The sequence below is a fragment of the Battus philenor genome, unplaced genomic scaffold (assembly GCF_028537555.1).
Source record: "Battus philenor isolate CCGP_79_NKW_IND1 unplaced genomic scaffold, ilBatPhil1.0.hap1 SCAF_7, whole genome shotgun sequence".
NCBI lineage: Eukaryota > Metazoa > Arthropoda > Insecta > Lepidoptera > Papilionidae > Battus > Battus philenor.
This window is the reverse complement of record NW_027181737.1, coordinates 3,609,019-3,628,114: the sequence shown is the minus strand read 5'-3', so window position 1 is coordinate 3,628,114 and position 19,096 is coordinate 3,609,019.

Sequence of the window (19,096 nt, the reverse complement as noted above, 5' to 3'; positions counted from 1 at the left end):
TATACATCTATAAAGACGATAGTTTAATGATTACTAAGTCTGTTTGACCGATAAACTCCTGTCTTTATTGGTTTTGATTAATATTCAGATCCATTAGATTTTGTTTTTATCTCTCGCCAATAATCTGTAGAGTAATAAATCTCAGATCCGCATCCAAACGACATGGTGTTATTAAGTCCGCAGTATTTCTAGCTTGTGAAATGGTTGTTAATTAAGATTTTTATTGTACGCACGAAGACAATTTCGACAGTATAATAAAAAAACTCTAACTAAACGGGAAGTCGGATTAATAATATACTTTAGAACCGCTAATATAAAATTTCTTCGTAACCGATAGGTTATTTAATATTAAAATAGTATTATTGATTTATTTTAAAATTAAAAAAGATAGTTTATTAACCTGAATACATGGTTTTTAATTATCATAAATATTTTAAAGTATTATAAGCTAGGAATACTTTTCAAAAAGTTTTGTTTTTAATTAATTATAAGTTTTTCGATTACACAAACTACAATCCACACTATCCCTTCGGATGGTTCGCGAGTACTTCCCTTAATTGTTATCTTCATTATAGATAATAAGAGTGAAATGTATATTATATATCTTTGTGAGTGAATTTGGTTGTAATGTATAATTATTTTTTTTATCTATATAATAATATACCTTAGTATGTTTATTATTTATGAACATATTTGCCCATTTGTACTTTTATTATGTGTATTTCTATGTCATTGTCTTTTTTGCCCAAAGATATCTATGGAAGATATACCATTATCGCCACGCTTGGCTGGCGGGTTGGTATTATGGCACGCAGAGATCGCTGCTGCCTTCCTCTGGTAACTTCTTTGTGTCTTGCGACAAGCCTATGTAATTATTGCACAGTGTGAGTGATATACGATTGTCATGAGAATGGAACCCGCAACCTACGTGCGCAAGTCTTTTTTCTGGCACTGGACTACCATTACTTACTTCTATATACTATGTCAATTTATTAAGCTTATTTTGTCGCCACGAGATGTAGTTTAAACTTTTCTAAAAGTGACTGTAATAAAACGCCATATATTGTTATGCACTCTTAAATTAAAAATAATAAAAATGTAAACAAAGAAAGTGTTTATTGGAAACGAACATTCATTCGATAGTGTACGACTCTAGAAGTGAAAAATACATGCAATTTAAAGTAAAATGGAACCTATGTTATACAGGGATTATTTGACAATCAAACATTATAGAGAAGTAATTATTATTATTATTATTTTAGATATTTTATCACTGTATAAATTCAGATTTATATTATCTTTATTCCAGTAGATATTTACATGCGCTAATGAATAGTTGATAATTTTAACATTATAAATAGTAAGCAACCACTGGCTTGGAACGCTGATCTGCTGAGAAAAGCCAGCCAAAAACTCTATAGTTGCTCTTTTAAAAGTAATTTAACAACTTTTCATGCGTACATTATAATATAAATCATGTAAATGAGTCAAAAAACATAATTCAACTCATTATGATCAATTAAAAATCTTTTAATGATGTTATAAAATTTATTTAATGATAAACTTTTAATTTTAGATTCATAACCAAGAAAAGGAAGGTTTAAAATATCTTTTGAAACTTTATTGTAAATGCGTACACGTGAACCCATGGTTTTGTTAACTTCTTATGAAGGTTTGTTAACTTTTTTAAGACGAATTTTAGGCTTTTGTTCATGTTCATGTCACTATTTTCAAACAATATTTCAAATTATGGCGCTTAAATAATAAGTTAATAAAAATGTATTACGTTAAAATGCCAATTTAAAAAAAAAACGTCTTTCCCTAGCTACTTTAAGTTATAAATAGTCTGTACAGTTCTTTTTTGTAAAATAAATACAGAATTAATATCGGCGGCACTGCACAATAATAAAATACCGCAAGACATAACGTACATAACGTACGTAACGTATTGATGTCCATTGTGTTCCTTTTTTAATTGCAAAGATGTCCCAGCTGAGTTTAAACGATGTGGGGTATAAATTTATATATATATATATATAGTACTTCTATATATATGTATACATATATATGTATACATATATTCTATATATATGTATACTTCTTTTAAAATATTATTGTAGTATTTATGACCAGCAAAGTTTGATCACATTTATTGTTATAACGGGCGTTTAGCTCCGATATATATAAAAAGATCAACATTTTTATAATTGAGTTATTAAATTGTTTTTTTTTTACTTATCTTTACTAACACTACGTCGTTAGAACACGCAACATATCGCCTCTGAGATTCGTACCGGTCACGTAAATTATGTACCTTACTCGTTAGCGCCATAACGGGACTTTCCTAACATTAATTATGCAAATGTAATAGTATAATAATTTAATAGTCAATCGTAAAACTAAATAAATAAACCGAGGTGACACGGGGACTTATACCATAAAACTATGTTTACGATTTTATAACGCAACCATTTGCGGAGTGATGGAAAGTGCCCATATTCACCCACACAAGAAATGCAATGGATGTATACAAGTTTTATGTTTCTATAATTTAAAATTAAAGTTTCGACAATCATGACTAATGTATTTTGACCTACTATCGCATCACTATCGGATTGTTAGAAAACCAATAAACGCTGATTGCTACTTTTCCCAATTTAATTTATTTTTTTGATAATGTTATTTTTAATTAATGACGGGCATTAGTCATTCACTCAGCAGCAGAGGTAGAAGCTCTTTAACATTGTTATTAAATGAAGTAGCTAACAAATCTTCAATAATTATTCATATTCAAATTGACCATATTGTACGTTATGAGAATGCCAGAAGAACCAAATTTGTTAAAAAAAAACCATAACGCGCTGATAAAACCTACGCAGATATTTTTTTGTGGTCACTTTGGCAATACCAATAATAGAAGAGTAATCCATTCCCAAATTTTTATTATTTAAAAACCTGTAAATGCTTAAAAGAAAAAATCATTTCTTTCAGACAAAAATATATAAAATACGAACAAGCTCAAAAATAAGAATGTGTTTTACATTTACTATTATGTAAAAGATTAAAAAAAAACAGATTTAAAAAGGGTCATCTCGACAAAAATGCCTTTGAGTCTTGCAACATGGTATACAGTACGACGTACATTGCATTCCCGGTACCTCAACATTTCACATCGCTTCGCCTAATGCAACGCATCAAAGACTCAGTTCACAATTAGCTATTAAATTACGTGGACTTATTATAATCATCAATAAACTATCACCAAAAAATCAAGCTTATCATCTAAAGTTGTTACACCGTACTCAATTAGACATGAACCTCCTTCATAGACTTCCAATTGGACAACGGGTCCCATGTCTAGTGAACATCGTTTGGCTTGAATGATGGTGACGATAAAGTTTTGTTCGCTGATGTTATGGAAATAAAAATATATTTATTACTTCAATAACTAGATTGATTTACATTTATTTAATAGGATACAAGCTATAGAAAGATATTTCAATTTCAAGAAGTGATTACAACAAATATTAAATCTCACAAGCGGTGAGGTAGAAAAAAAAATTACGAACAATCAATATGATACGAGAGTTTCGCTTAAATTGGCTCTAAATCTAGCCGCCCTCGCGTCCGCCCCACCCTGTGCGGCTTATAACAGGGAACTTTAAAAAATAACCATTTCAGGGACGGTTAGTTCACCTCGTGACGGAGGGCTCGGTAGCACCAAAGATTAAGCACAGCCTATTTAAATTCGAAAGATTGGGCAATTACACGAAATAATTAGATTAGTTTCAATAGCCTCCGTGGGCTTAATAAATCGGAAATGTTTCATCTATATATTGTTTTATAATCCACAGACTTTAGCATCCTTACCTTTATGTTTACTATTATATTATATTTAATACTTCAAGTTAGTTTTGCTTACGTTTTTGCATGTCACAGTGCTTAATAAGTTCATTAACTATTTCCTTATTTAAATTTTAACTTTTTTAATCATTGGTGCCTTTGTTTTTTACGGCGCCCTAAAAATGTCAAATTTTTGATATAACGATTCTTGCGACCACTTCCTAATTTCTACTTCAAATTGCCATCCTCGAGTTGTACGCTACTATCGGTGCGCTAGTTGCTGCTTTTGCCACATAGATGAAATTATATTTGGAAGAAAAAAAATTCTCTCAGATGAGTTGTTAAGCAAAGCGATATATTTGAGTGATCATAATAATATCTTCATTATCGTCATTGGGTACACGTGAGCAACTGAGTACGGTATTAAAATAAAGGGTCATAGATATAAACTATCATATAATAAATTTAATAAGATCCTTAAATAAAATTTGTAAAAAAATCTATTATGGTTTGGAAGACTTTTTACCGGAAAATATAGATTAAAAATTATTTGATCTTATACTGTAACAAGGGTATTGTAAGAGCGACAACAAAAAACAGGTCTAGGTTTACGTGGCCTTCTAAAATCAGATCAGAACATCTTACAGGTGGACGTGCTACGCTGTACTGGTCACTTTGTCGTCTAAGGATCAGAGAATTGCGCAGTACACGAAAAAGTTATTTATTTCTTATACCTGTGTTCCAATCCACAACGTAGAATAATTTACAGTGACACTTGTATACAAGAGGACGTTTAAATAGCCTAATTTAATAAAAACTAGAATCAAATTGACCAACCATGTAATGGCATCGTTCAACTCAAAGCTTCGAAAGACAGCAAGAAAGTCAGACGGTTTTCTTTGTAGCCAATTCCATAGAATCATGTGTAAAATACAGTAGTATAAAAAGTCATTCCTAACATAAATATTCTAGAACATTCTTAGTATTTCGAAGATTACAACATTCGATCAAGAACACGTGACTATTTTTTTTAATTTTAATGAAAGATCTGAGTGATTGCCTGTATAAAACTGTCATGGTTCCGTATACAGATCAACAATGTAATATTTTCTTTTAATAGCAACATTAAGAATTCGGCCAGTACAATATATCATAAGCACTAAATTAATAAATCAGAAAGGTTAATCTTCAAGTGTGTTAAGTTATTTATGGTCATTGGACAGCAAACATATAAAAATATTCGATTGTATATAATAAATCACTCGGCACCATATTGTGGTTAACTCGAAATGACTTTGATGGCGAAAATTTTTATCGTTGCGTCATCGTTTTCCCACAGTTGAATTCGTAGTGATGTCTTGTTGAAGCGACAAATTGAATATTAACGGTTTTGGTAGAGACAACAATCGGGTTGACTTAACGGTGTTTTGTTTTACGATAACTTATCGATGTTAGTGTTGTGCCGCAAGTGAAAATATTGCCTTCGCCGGTTCTCGAATGAAGATTTATGCAGCTCGTAATTTGTACCCACGTGGTTGTCCACGCTTAACGCTGAAGAAACATTTACATAAGTATTTGATTTCATTATTTGAACTAAAAATTTATTTATGATGTTATTTTTAAATTCTTCTCGATAATAATATATGTATTTGTTTATAATATTAATCTTAAATAAATAAACTGATCGCTTACCTTAGTTATTAAACGGGCTACGGAAAGGGCTCTGCCTGAAATTGTTCATCGTGATCAAATGAGAAATGAGGAAAACCTTATGATGGAGGAGTGAAGTGGGCTGGCAAATGCGGACCAGGACTTCTGCCTACAAGGTAGGCAGACGACCTGTAAAGGTAATCAGAAGACGTTGGATGCAGATTCGAATCGGACTTATTCAAATCTATGAAGCAATCGTATTTTTAGTTGTGGACACCCTTTAGCTGCAATAACTGGAACAATTTGGATTTTTTAAAACTTTAGTGGAGGCAAGGGATATGTTCTTATTCAGAGAAAAAAAAAACTAGGGGTAAAGTAGTAAAAAAAAATCTCTTGCATCGTTACAAACCATAGGATATTTCACAGTGTAATATTTCGCGATGACGAGAACCAAGGATAAATGTGTTAGTATGTTAGTAGTTATAAAAAAATCGTGAAGCACTATTAGTCTGGTATTGTTGACTTAATATCAACATATTTATTGAAATAATAAATTCAAAGTCCTCTATAATTTATTTATTTCAATGTATATATATGAGGTGCATGGAAATCAATTTTCAGTTTAATTTAAAAAAAAATTCTGTTTAAGTAGAATGACGGTGACGGCTGTAACACAGTTTAAAACTAGGTCATCCGCTGACTACTTAATTGAATCAAAAATATGTGTTATTTATTGGATGGAGATAGACCAATAATTTTTAATAGAGAGAAGTCGGCTATAAGCGAGTTAGAATAAGAATCAAAAGAATTAGAATCGATATGGTTAACAAAACATTTTTTTTTCCTTTTACTTCCATCAAAGGAAGCTTGAGTGTAAAGAAAATTACTTAAATTTTATTTCGTACCATCACCAATTAATTTGCGGATAATTTTCCTTTATGGACGTTTCTATTCGCTTTTTTCCTTTAGGGCGGAATTTTGCATGGAATTGAGGGGTGTCATTTAGTTTTTTATCGGATGTATTTAAAGAACGTCCCCTTCGGCGCGGGGTTAACTTGTACGATTTTAATACTTCCTCCTTACACGCACCGAAGTTTAGGAACAAAGAAATACAGAGATACGCATTGTTTCTGTAATATTTATAGCAACTCAATTGATGTTATAACTAATAGACTTTTAACTTTTAGATAAATTTTAGTACTACTTTCTATTACATAGACTGTATCTTAATCAAAAATGCTATGTTACAATCCTTAACTATTATATAAACATATGTAATATGGCGTCGTAATATATGGGGACTAGAAACCACGGACCGGTATAAAGGCTTTGGATGTCCATTCACATGTTGGACAGACGGCTTTTTTAAGATCGTGGGCTCCGTGAGCGCTAAATCTGAAGAAGCTAGAATGGTTAACAGCTTCCAAGACCAATAAATAAAAAAAAAGGTTGAAAAGATGAGATATATGAACAGATATGACGATCTAAAACTAACTTTTGAAATAGTGACAACTTACTAAAACTAATGTATCACTTTTATTTTACATCTACATAATCTTGTAAATATAATATTGTACAAACATATTAATTTATCTACTCTTTACACGTTTTGTGCATAGGTGGACTCAAAGGATTGCAAGTCACAAACATATTCATGTGTTCCGACCAAATATAATTCAAAAAACAATGTCATGGTTCTATTCGATAAACATTTAAAAATTAAAATCAATCAAAACAGAATCCACTGGTCCATAACATTAAATGAAATAAAAAAAATTCACCTCTAACAAACCTCAAAAAACGCTACCCCTCAATGCTCTGACTCACGTAAAATGTAACGAGAAATTACTCTAAAATAAAAAAATCTCCCTCTAAAGTTAGGAACCCTTACTGTTACGGTAATTTGGATAAGGCTCCCCTGGCTCTGGCACTAAAAATTCCGCTTAGAAACAACTCACAATATGCCGCTCTGGTGTTCGCCTACCCTAATACTGCACGAGCCTCATAAAACTTGAACGCTTTTAATCGAAAAAAACAATCAAACCCTCATGCTCATCTTATGCTTCTCTTTACGTTCGTCTTACCTTATTTTAACAAGTGTTTTTTTTTTCTTTAATTATTAAATCGAAATTTCCGAGTTTCTTTAGTTTCGGGTAACATTAAATACATACAATTCTTACTTTGTGACGGATGGTCACTGTTGCCCTGTAGATATTAAAATTATAGGCGTTATATGCAGCATAACTCGAGGCTACCTCAGAAATATCGAAACAGATCAGCGTTTAGACAGAGAGCGTTCACGGTGTATTTTCATTTGGAATTGCCTTGGCTTCCATTCCACGATATGCATGTATATTATCAGAAACCTTTCACACCATTGTAATTTCATGAGAGTCACATTTTTTAATTAATTTCGTACCCGTGGAACCTTCACGTCGACGTTGGAGAACTACTCCGGGATTGCAAAGACTTGAATCTGTCTCTTGAGTTCCTTCCTTAGCTTTCAATATTCAAGCGTTCTATATAGCATAATTATATAGTGCAGAGGTGAATTTAAAATTCATTGGTCAGCAGAAGGCATTACAGATTTTACACCTACTCAATTTAGTCACTTTTAAAAAAAGGTACTACTACTACTACTTCGTTAGCTCAGTGACCCAAAGTGGGTCTTGGCCTCCGAAGCGAGAGACTTCCACTTTCCTCTATCTTGCGCTATCGTCTGCCATTGGCTGACATTCAATTCGCGCAAGTCTGCCTCAACGCGATCGATCCAGCGATACCTGGGTCTACCCACTGGTCTTCGACCCCTCGGTTTTTCCAGGTATGCTACCTTCACGCTCCGATCCGATCCCATTCGCTCCAAGTGACCAAGCCAGCGGATTCGTTGAGCTTTATATTCGCCAATGATATTTGGCTGTGCTACTAAAGTCTCAATTTCGGCATTCAAAAACTATAATCTCTGACAGTATAAAGTCTGTAGGAACAAGGGCCACAATTTTGCAGACACTTTTAATTACTCTTCATTTCCTCGTCAATTATTTTTAACATCATTTTTTTATAATGTGTATCAAACATTAAATAAAGCAAATCAGCTGTACGTTTATCTTTTTAAAGATTTTGTACTTATAATAAATCACACAATTGTCGTAATGTAAATTACATTATTTATTTTACGAAAAATATGTGCACCACAAAGAAAAAAATTGTAACAAAAAGAAAGCCATTCGACTTTACAATAACTCCGACTAAGTTATTATTAAAGCCATCCCGACCCCCGCCGTAGGTGATCTCGGTAAAGCGTTTGATAAAGTGGATCACAAAACGCAACGCGGAGAGACGTAACATAAATAAAAACGGGCCCATAAGAGGTCTTTGCGGTGAGCTGGCTTCACCGCTGCCCCTGAGAGTGGTTTCCATTTCTAACCGTGCGAAACGCCTTCTCAGTTGTTATTGTGGAGTATGAATTATGAAAATAATAAAAAATAAAGCGTCGCCGAGCGCCGGGGGTCTAACTCACGCCACGCGACGACACGTGCACCCCAATCCCGAACCAAAATATTGAAAATTTTAAACGGGCCCAATTGTAAACGACTTCAGATATCACTGGCTTCTAGCATTCGCTCTTAATGCGACACGTGACTATTATATCGTTTGTGTTGTGGTTACGGAAATCTCATTAAACAATTTGAAAAGAGAACTAGTCAACGCCTCTTGTTTCTATTATTTTATCATAAATTACGTACGTTTATATCAAAAGAATAGAAAATTCCAGTTAACATTACGTTACGTCATAGTAATAAAATTTCGGCAATCATTGATCACACAATAAAAAAAAACAAATACTTAAATTATACTATGGAGTGACGTTTTGGTAAGGTAATAAAAAATGAATGGCTTATGATTTAAAAGTCTGCTTTACGATGGATGGACTAGGAATCGCGTCGGATTACAAAAACACTTAATAATTCTCGGTCAAAAGCATATGGCTAAAACGACGTAATTATTATTAAGTTCAAATATATAAAAATCTCCTCCTTAGATTTTGATAATACTAGGAGGAAGCGGCCTGCATTCAGTGGTCGAAATGCCGACACACTTAAAAATATTTCTAGAATATTCCCACACTGTTAAAGAATACTTCGCTATATTAATGTCCAGGTAATCACGACCCTCAAGTATAACTATACGAGGAGAAGAAATATATAACTAATGGAAGACATCAATTTATTAAAACTACATGAACAAGTCAAATATTTTACAATACGTGGCATAAGAAAATTTCATTTCCCCGGCGTTCAGACACAAGGGTTCAGTGAGAGTGGTTTATAAGACTCCAGGGAGTAGCTGCACAGCGGCAGTAGTTGAGGAATCAACGTAAGAGCCCGCGAGTTTAATATACAGGTCGATTGGTTATGAGTGAGCTTTGAAAGCTCATTTCTCAGCAAAAAGGTTTTAATTTTTATAGTTTTCTCGCCTATATCCAACTTAAACACACCGAATCGCTCCGAAATATGTTACAACGGTGTTTTTTCTATTGGAATGTAACAGGCCAGCTACATCTCTGCAAAGTCTGCAAGTACATAAAATAAACAATAATTGTTTTTATTACGTTCCAATTTTGAAATCGCTTCTTCTTATTGTATTATAATTACGTTATTTTATTATTTCGAAAGCCATTGGTTTTTGGATATGATGTAAATGTAACCGATCATCCTGTTTTATTATATAATTAATGCATAAAGTATAAATTATATGAGATTTCATTCCGGGGACAGAACCCGCGACAGACGATCGCACGTTCCAGTCATCTACCGCTTGGCTACAAGTGCTTTGCTGTGTAGAGATATAAAAAACTTATTGCTTTAATCGTTTTGTAAGTAACTATTATTTATTATTAACTTATTGAACAATATCAATCATATATTCCAAAGATCTTTAACGAACGTATGATTTTTCTTGTTTTATTAGCAAAATTCTTTTCATATATTAGGTTTAACGACTGCTGTTCGAGAAGAAATTTCTTCGAGTGGTTACAACGAGGCGATAGACGCCCCTATTAGGGAGACCGACGACGGTCAAAGGTCCGGGAAGTGGCTGAATATAGGCAGCGCATGACTGACTGGTCATTGTGTTGATCTCTGATGGAGGCCTATGCCTCATTGTAGGCATCTGTCAGCTGACCTGATCATAATGATGAATATGTTACAGTTTCATTAGCGTTGCATCGTTTCTTAACTTGTTAATTTAAAATGTGTTAACATTTAATTTCAATTCATTATTAACTGACGACACAATTGTCTCTCCATGCATCCAATTCATCGTACGATCAGCTTAATAAGGATTATCTCTATACAGCTTCGATCCCATTCATTCAATATTTATTTCCCGCGAACGCTATTGTATTAATACTAGAAAAATTTAATACCGTTAGTATCGGCGCGGGCGTAGCGGCCGGATTATATGAAGGGTAGTTTTTTAAATAGGGTTAGTTTTTTTCCTCCCGCGCTTAAGCGTGGAGGGTCGTGATAAATGACACATGCACATTTTTCGAAATACCCAATTTCGGATTTAAGTTACCCCAAAGTGGCATGGTGTCCGTCGGACAATGGCTCCGGGAGCCGGGCGTAAGAGCGCCCTCTCGCGCAATTTACACCGGCTTTAAGAAAAGGGTAGTTCTGTTTGCTCACCTTCGTTAAGGCATACAATACAGTTATGGGACTAAATAATGCATTATTATATATGGAAAAATACACCTTTGTCTTCGTTAAACCTGATGGATCATAACCTAACATATTTATATGTACAAAGTGAATTGTTATAATCATTTGTTAGTAAAAAAAAAAACTACAGCTTTTGCATGTATTATACGTGGTGATCAGAAATAGGTGATGACTTTGAAATAAGTAACAAGTTTTAGAGTTGGAATGCAACAGGCCAATAATTTTTGGCTGTAATTGCAGACTTTAATAAATGATTTAATGCGTTATCAATTTTATTATTTAGTAAATCGATTATGAAAACGCATTTTCACGTTTTTTAATATTTCTGATAAGTACATTTTTTTATTAGGTGTACTATACATAATTTGAGAGCAAATTTACTGTATATACATTTACCTAATTTAAATCTCTTAAATGGATATATAATCATATTAGTATTAGTAGTAGTATTTTTAAGAGCGCGTTGTCTCTTTTAACGAAATCACCGAAACAATTTTGGTAATTACATCAAACTACCAAAAAAACACGTAAAGTACAACATCTTTCAAGGATTCTTCTTATAATCGACAAACAGTATGTCGTCGCTTATACCAGAGCAAGATTTACAAATACTCCCCCCTCTCCTCCGATAGTTCTTTAAGCTTGTTTCAGCGGGCACTTATAGTACATTACACTGTACTGCTAGTAACCTTTAAAGAATCAGTGTACTGTATCAATCGTGCATCGTGTTGTATTACTTCTTAATAGTTTATTAGAGTGTAAATATATAAAAGGTTACGTGGAGTCGCTGGATGTGGACAGTGCAAGATCGGTCATCACGATTTTCGAGGGTGGCGTATGCATTTCAGTGGAAATCGATCGGTTCGCAAGATGATAGGGAAATATATATGAGTGATGAAATTAGTTACACTTCTTTGTGACTTGGTGGCTCTGTGATTTTAGAATTAAGATCTAGAAGATAATGTTTTTTTTTTTAACTAAACCTCGAGCCGCCAGCGAAAGTCATTCAGAGAGTAAATATTGTAGCGAATTATCTGAATATTGTACCGAAAGTTCGGACGCCGCAAGTCAATGTCGGACAAAAACACCCCTTTAAAAATTTCTTTAAGGAATTCCTCTCGTTCCAACCCTTGCTAACCGTTAATAAATGTCACAGGCCAGGCATTGACATTTGTCGGTAGGGTGACCCCACTCGGACAGCTGCTCGGACCGTTTCCTATAGACTAAGACAGACCTCATTTTTGACTCTTGTTGTCACCCGTGTTACTGGAAACGCTATGTAGAATTTTTAATTTTTTTTGCTCATATTATTAAGAAACGAAAACGAAGACCTTCGGATTTGCAATACAGTACCCGGCGATAAATACAGTAAATCAACCTTTGGAAAGAGACAATCGGCTAATTTCGGCTTCGCAGAGCACTATCTCTGTCACACACTATCTATGTGACGTTTTGTCAGTCGTATTTCGCACGACAGAGATAACACTCTACAAAGTCGAAATTAGCTGATTGTCTCTTTCCAAAAGTCGATGTGCAATATTTATCGCCAGGTACTGTAATAGTATAGTTTTTGTATGAACCAAAGAAATTAAACATTATTTATTTACAGAAGATAAGAAGCGCCAAATATTGCTTTATAAAATGTTACAAAATATGAAAAAGTTTTATCTAAATAAAGGCAAATTGTTACATAATTAAAACAGGAAAATAATTCAAATTTCCATTTTAAGTTCGGAAATGTTAATATTCTTTACTTTTGGAAATTTCTCCTGGACAGTGTAATCTCTAAAACAAAGGTATGTTTCAATGTTTACCACAAAACATTCGATGTAAATCAATTTTGACATTTAATCGATTTTACAAAATTATATCGCTACGATGTTATCTACGACTAACAATAGACAAATAATTAAATGCCAGAATTGTAAATTACTTAATAGCCAACACGTTCGAGCTTACACGTTCAAAGTATTTTATTGTGAAACTTTCCATTCGCAATGACACCGACGAATCGAATGTTTATTATATTTAATTGTCATTTAACGCAGTCTCTGTTTTTACTTCATGGAACAACACCCACACTCTATATTATTATACCAACGTAAACATGGGAACATGGTAACAAATAAAATAATTCAGTACTTATAGCTAAAGTAACCCAACCTATTACTTAATTATTACAAGCTCTATATTATTTGTTACAAATCGTCAATTATAATTAGACCGAAGTAACCATAATAAAAGTAACTTCGGATATTCTATAACAATTATTTCTGCAATCTATTTTTGTCGTATTAAAAAAAGTAATCTTGATATATATTTTGTAAACTAAATATTTTTTTTCTCTAAAATCATATCTATGTTGTATGTGTGTATTGTTAATATTTCTTTATACTTATTACTTTGTAAATGCTATTTTGGAAACTGCAACGTCCAGCCGTGGGCGTCCTATAGCTAAGATTACGATGGTGATGTTTTTCATAATGTATAGCTTTTTCAAAACATTATATATCTTTTTTACCGTAACATAAAAGATCTAATATGATTCTGTTAATGAATAATAAATATGATTTCTTACATCTGTGATAATTCTGCGTCCTCTGCGTACCATAATACTAAACTGAGACCAACAACTCGCTTGCCAAGCGTGACGACTATAGTATATCCTCCCATTGATTTCTTAGGGGCAGCCTACGCCTTGTAATGGACGTCTAAGTACATTATCTACAACGACGATACCGTAGCGGAACCACTATTTTTGGACCGCCAGCTTGGCTCTATTACAGGCTAGTTAGGATCCTAGAAAAGATTTACTAAAAAAAAAAAAACAGAAATTAGTAAATACATTTTATTTGAGTTCTCGAGTCAAAAAAAATTAATTGAATATTACCGCGTATCTAACGCGGTAGTAAGTTTAAAACAATTCAGATAGAAAAATTATTCGTAACATTGCGGTTTATAAACTTTTATTTAATCACATAAATTATTGTTTCTTTATAAACATATATCTAGGTATTTATCTAATTAAAACGTAATTGCTCTTAAATTTTTGATGAAAATATAACATACATAAATAATACGCATATACGTGATTACAATTAATTTTTAACTCCAAAACTGTAGAACAGTGAACATTATTATTAAAATTGTCTTTGACATATGGATCCGTAAAATAGGTAATAAATATATGTTGCTACATTCTCCTTACTTACAGAATTTATTCAGAATAACGAAAACCACTCACTAACCAAAAAATAATTTATAACCTATTTTAAATGACTAGAAAAGATTTTAAATAAAATGTTACAGCTGGTGCGATCAAGGCAAATAAAACGACTTTATTTAAAGTCATCCTCGAAGCCGTGGAACCAATGGGGCATCATTCAATCATCATTAATACTAAATAGTAAAACCAACAGCGTGACAGATAAAAATAAACCCAATTTCCCAGTCACTGTCCGCGACTAACGAAACCATGGGGCTCATTATCGAATAAGATCTCAACGGACAAGAATTAGGCGAAACCGACGCGGCTAATTCCGTAAGACAACCGTGTCCGCGCCACGAGTAATAAAAAACGTGCTTTATACCGTATTACCTTAATCTACAGGTAGGGTGGTAATATCTTTCCGGTATCAAACATCCTTACAACCAACTTCCAACTCTATCACCGATGTATACCTTACATTTTAGTTTAATAAACTATCGTGAGTTAAGACGTTATGAGTTCTGATATGCCGGTATCTTGGTGTATCTGGACACAGGACGTTGCATCGCAAGGTGTGCTGCAAGGTGCGTGGCGACCGTTGGCGCCTGCCGTCCGGCCGTCAGCGAGCCATAATAATAGCTCCGCTAAAGCCGTGACAGAGCCGTGTAACAACTGATTAGTGGAACTAAAGGACCGCACCGAGACGCGGGGGTGTGCCGGTAGCTGTTTGTACGTAGCGCCTGACTTTTATTTCAAAATGACATTTCACTTACACCTTTTTTATGCTAGAAAGTAAAAGAAGTGTGTTACTAACGACAAGTTACATAAATAATGCAATTTTTTTACACGATTTCACTTTCGTTTACAGACACTAACAGAATAAACGTAGTCTTGTGTTCTCTTTGTCTAGGTATGAATAAAAATATATTTAAAAACGTTTTTATTTATTCATATTATTATCCATTGAAATCAATTACAGTGCCTACTTTTGTACTTGTTGAAAAGATTGTAAAAAACCCAATTTGATAGATACAAGAATCAGATTGAGCTTTCCTATAGTGGTATTCTTCAACTTAAAGCTTCGGGGATCCCAAATGCGTCATTAGCCGGTACTGGCAGCCAACTTAGATCAACTTGACTAAACTCACTTATCTCGAACACTCGGACCGCAATCTATGCATGCATGTGTTCATAATAAAAAAAACGTCTCTCCTTAAAGCACATAAACCTAACAGAAGGAATTATAACACTCATTTCAACCTCAATAAGGTCAAATAGAACATGTGTAGTTTTGATCTTCATAAACGTATACATCGATCTACGTCGAGATGGTTGCGTGCTACACCGATAAAGCAACTTAGACCATTCGGCACGATTAATTCAGATAGGAACAAATCAACTAACTTATCCAATTAATACCCGTAACGTATCGTGCTCGTGCCGTTAAGCATAACTTAATAACTTAGTAAACAACTTGTTTACATCCCGCGTGATGTAATCGGGTATGAATGTAACAATTGTAACGAACTAGCCTCAGATGTAACAAGACGTGTAACAAGGGGCCCAGTAGCTGACCATTATGTTAATTGCTTCAATCGAGCTGTATTAACATATTAAGAAGTTTCTGAGGGCCACTTATCGTGAGTTGATAAAATATGACTGTAATGATTGTATTTTAACTAATGCAAGTGTTAATTTTTATTTATATTTGTTTATTTTATTTGACACTTGTTTTTTTAAAGGCTCGGTAATTCTCAAATGTTGGCGTTCATAATGTTTTCTGCCTCCTGCAATAGTGTTTCAGAGAAAAACAAAATAAAAAATTACTTTGTTCAAAAACATCTCTTGAAGTTAAAAAATTTGGTCAAATTAAAAAAAAAGTGTGTGTGAAAATATTAAAAAATAATATTATTTTTAGCTTTTTAAGGCAGCTTTAATTTACTACTATCGAAACTTTTAGTGGAAATAAAAAATCCTTGAGTGTACGTTATAAAATTTATAATACCATAGCAAACTTTACCTATAACATTGTTATATATACAGCACATTGGCATATAGAAATTGGCTGGCCACATAGCACAAACAATGGAGGGCTGTTGGAGTCTTAAAGTTCTGCAGTAGATCTTGGACGAGCATGCGCAGGGAAGTATGTCCACCTATAGGTGTAAAGACGACTTTGATATCGTGATCAATGGGATATGATACTCGCCACTTTCAACAGGTTTTATTAAAAATGTTTTAGAAGAAACGTTTACGTTAAAATATATGGTCAAAGTAATATTTCTATTAAGAAACGGTTGATAATTTCCAATAAAGTTTTGGCACCAATAAATTATGTTTATAAACACATAAATCTAACAGTTGCTTATCTAAAATCTACTAAACAATGTAAACGGCTAATCGCGTTTAATTACATTTGGTGTGGAACCATTGCGTGTTTTGTAGGAAGCGACGCGTCGATCGCAGGTGCGAACGCTTCATAAATTCGCTAAACATATTGTAATGTCGCGGTCATTATAACTGGTTAATAACTTACTCATTAACTTTACTAAAATTAAACGCGATGTGATATCTACTAGTGAATTATTTAATTGGATTGCCTTTGTATAGATACGTCAACTGTAGCCTTTTTTGCGATAAAAATAAAAAAGTCAAACTAGATCTATTTTTATTTACATTTAATACAAAACGGACATATCACTCATTTGCAAACGCTCCATTGTATATCTGTTTGTTTGTTATATATTGATTTTAGATAAACTTTCCTGTGTTATTTATTTTATAGAATTTAGATCTTGAACGCACTTTTATTTCATTTTATTTCCATCAAATACTTTGACCTCAACTGTTGACATCTGTCTACCTAGTGCGTAGGGCTTACAATACCGAACTAAAATCTGAATACCGGTATTTGATCTTTGAAATATCGGGATACCGGTATTAAAGCCGGTATTATTAATAAAAAAATGTACTTGTTATGTTTTTATTTATCTCCATTGTTATATTGACTTTTTAGCAAATAACATATGAAATCCAATAAATGTTGTTCCGAAATGAGTAGATAGTAGGTGCAAAAAAATAAGTACTTACTAAATTGTATGTTACATTTTACATGTAACAGGCTCGTATGGCATTATATGATTAAAAAGAAACAAATATTTTTAAATTGAGAGTATTTATGAAATAATATTAATATCTTGCGTTTTGTTTATTAAAGTATGCTCTTAAAAAACTTAAACAATTATTCGTTTCATCATCAAGCGAGGACCGAATTTTCGTACAAATTAAATAAGATTTACTCGTATATTGTCCATAAATTCAATTTTTAACTACAAATGTAATAACCAAAATACCGGTATTTTTACATGAATACTTATTTTTAGTACCGGACAAAAATCGTCCGGGATTCCGATATCCCGGATCCCGGAATCCCGGTATTGTAAGCCCTACTAGTGGGGGACCTACCTACGACGCGTCTTTCATAACATAAACGGCAATTTAATATTAGATAAAATGTAAAACAACATAGAAGTTCAGAAAAGTCACAGAAAAAAAAACTATATTATTGAATATACCTAATAAATATCAAATAGCATTTACATTTTGACAGTTTTTTAATAATTATAAATAATTTAAACTTTAAAAAAGAATAAAAATGACTATTTTTTAATAAATTAAACGAAGCCAGACAATTAAAAATATTCAAAAAATGAATCGGTATGTTTATATATCACTTTTAACTTATTTACGATATATACTTCTTCTTCAATGCTTAGTGTATATAGTACACACTATGTAATATTTACTATGTACTGTATGGTATAAACTATGTAATATAATTATACTTAATTTATTAATCAAACACATACTAAACATACAACTTTCGCACACACTCATAGTCCCCATGCTCTGTTTCTTCTTTTTTCATTTGAGTCTACTATCGTAATTTAATACGAATTGATAATAAAGTGTATTTCGTAATTGGCGTAGCGTATCTCTTAATGTTTATATATTGTTATTTGTGATAAATAAATAGAAGATAAAAATAAAGGTGAAAAAGAACTAGAATGTCTCTTTTATAAAGTAGTCGTAACATAACAAACGTATTGACCCCTTGTAATATAAAAATAACAAATAACACTTCGAGATAGCTCCCGTTGAGACTTCTCGATGGGTACCAAAGTTTAAGGAGCGCATAAACACGTGAGTGCATGTGTCAAACGGTAAATTTGTTGATAAGGCCGACGCGAAGGGACCCGGTCATCTGATAGGAGAACCGGTCGGAGCCGTAAAAGACCCGGGGGTGTAATGTCAAGGCTTTGCACTCACTCGGGCGGCTATTCCACGCTGTCTCCCGTCTTAATATCACGCCATAAAATTGAAACAATTGGCTAAGATCAGACTGATATGAAATTTAGCTTCGAAAATAGTACACGGTATTTTTTATAACAAATAGAACGAGGGGAATGTTGAAATACGGACACAAACCCTGTCTTAGCGAAAACTTGCAAGCTTAAGTCCATCACGTAAGATCAGTGTTTAGTGGTAGATTTTTAATAACAGTACAGTATCAGACTATTTCCTCCTAAATAGAGTTGTAATATGACAATACCCAAATGTACTCTAATAAGAGTAAACTGTGAAACTGGTTTGTGAGCAGTAACAATTTTGTATA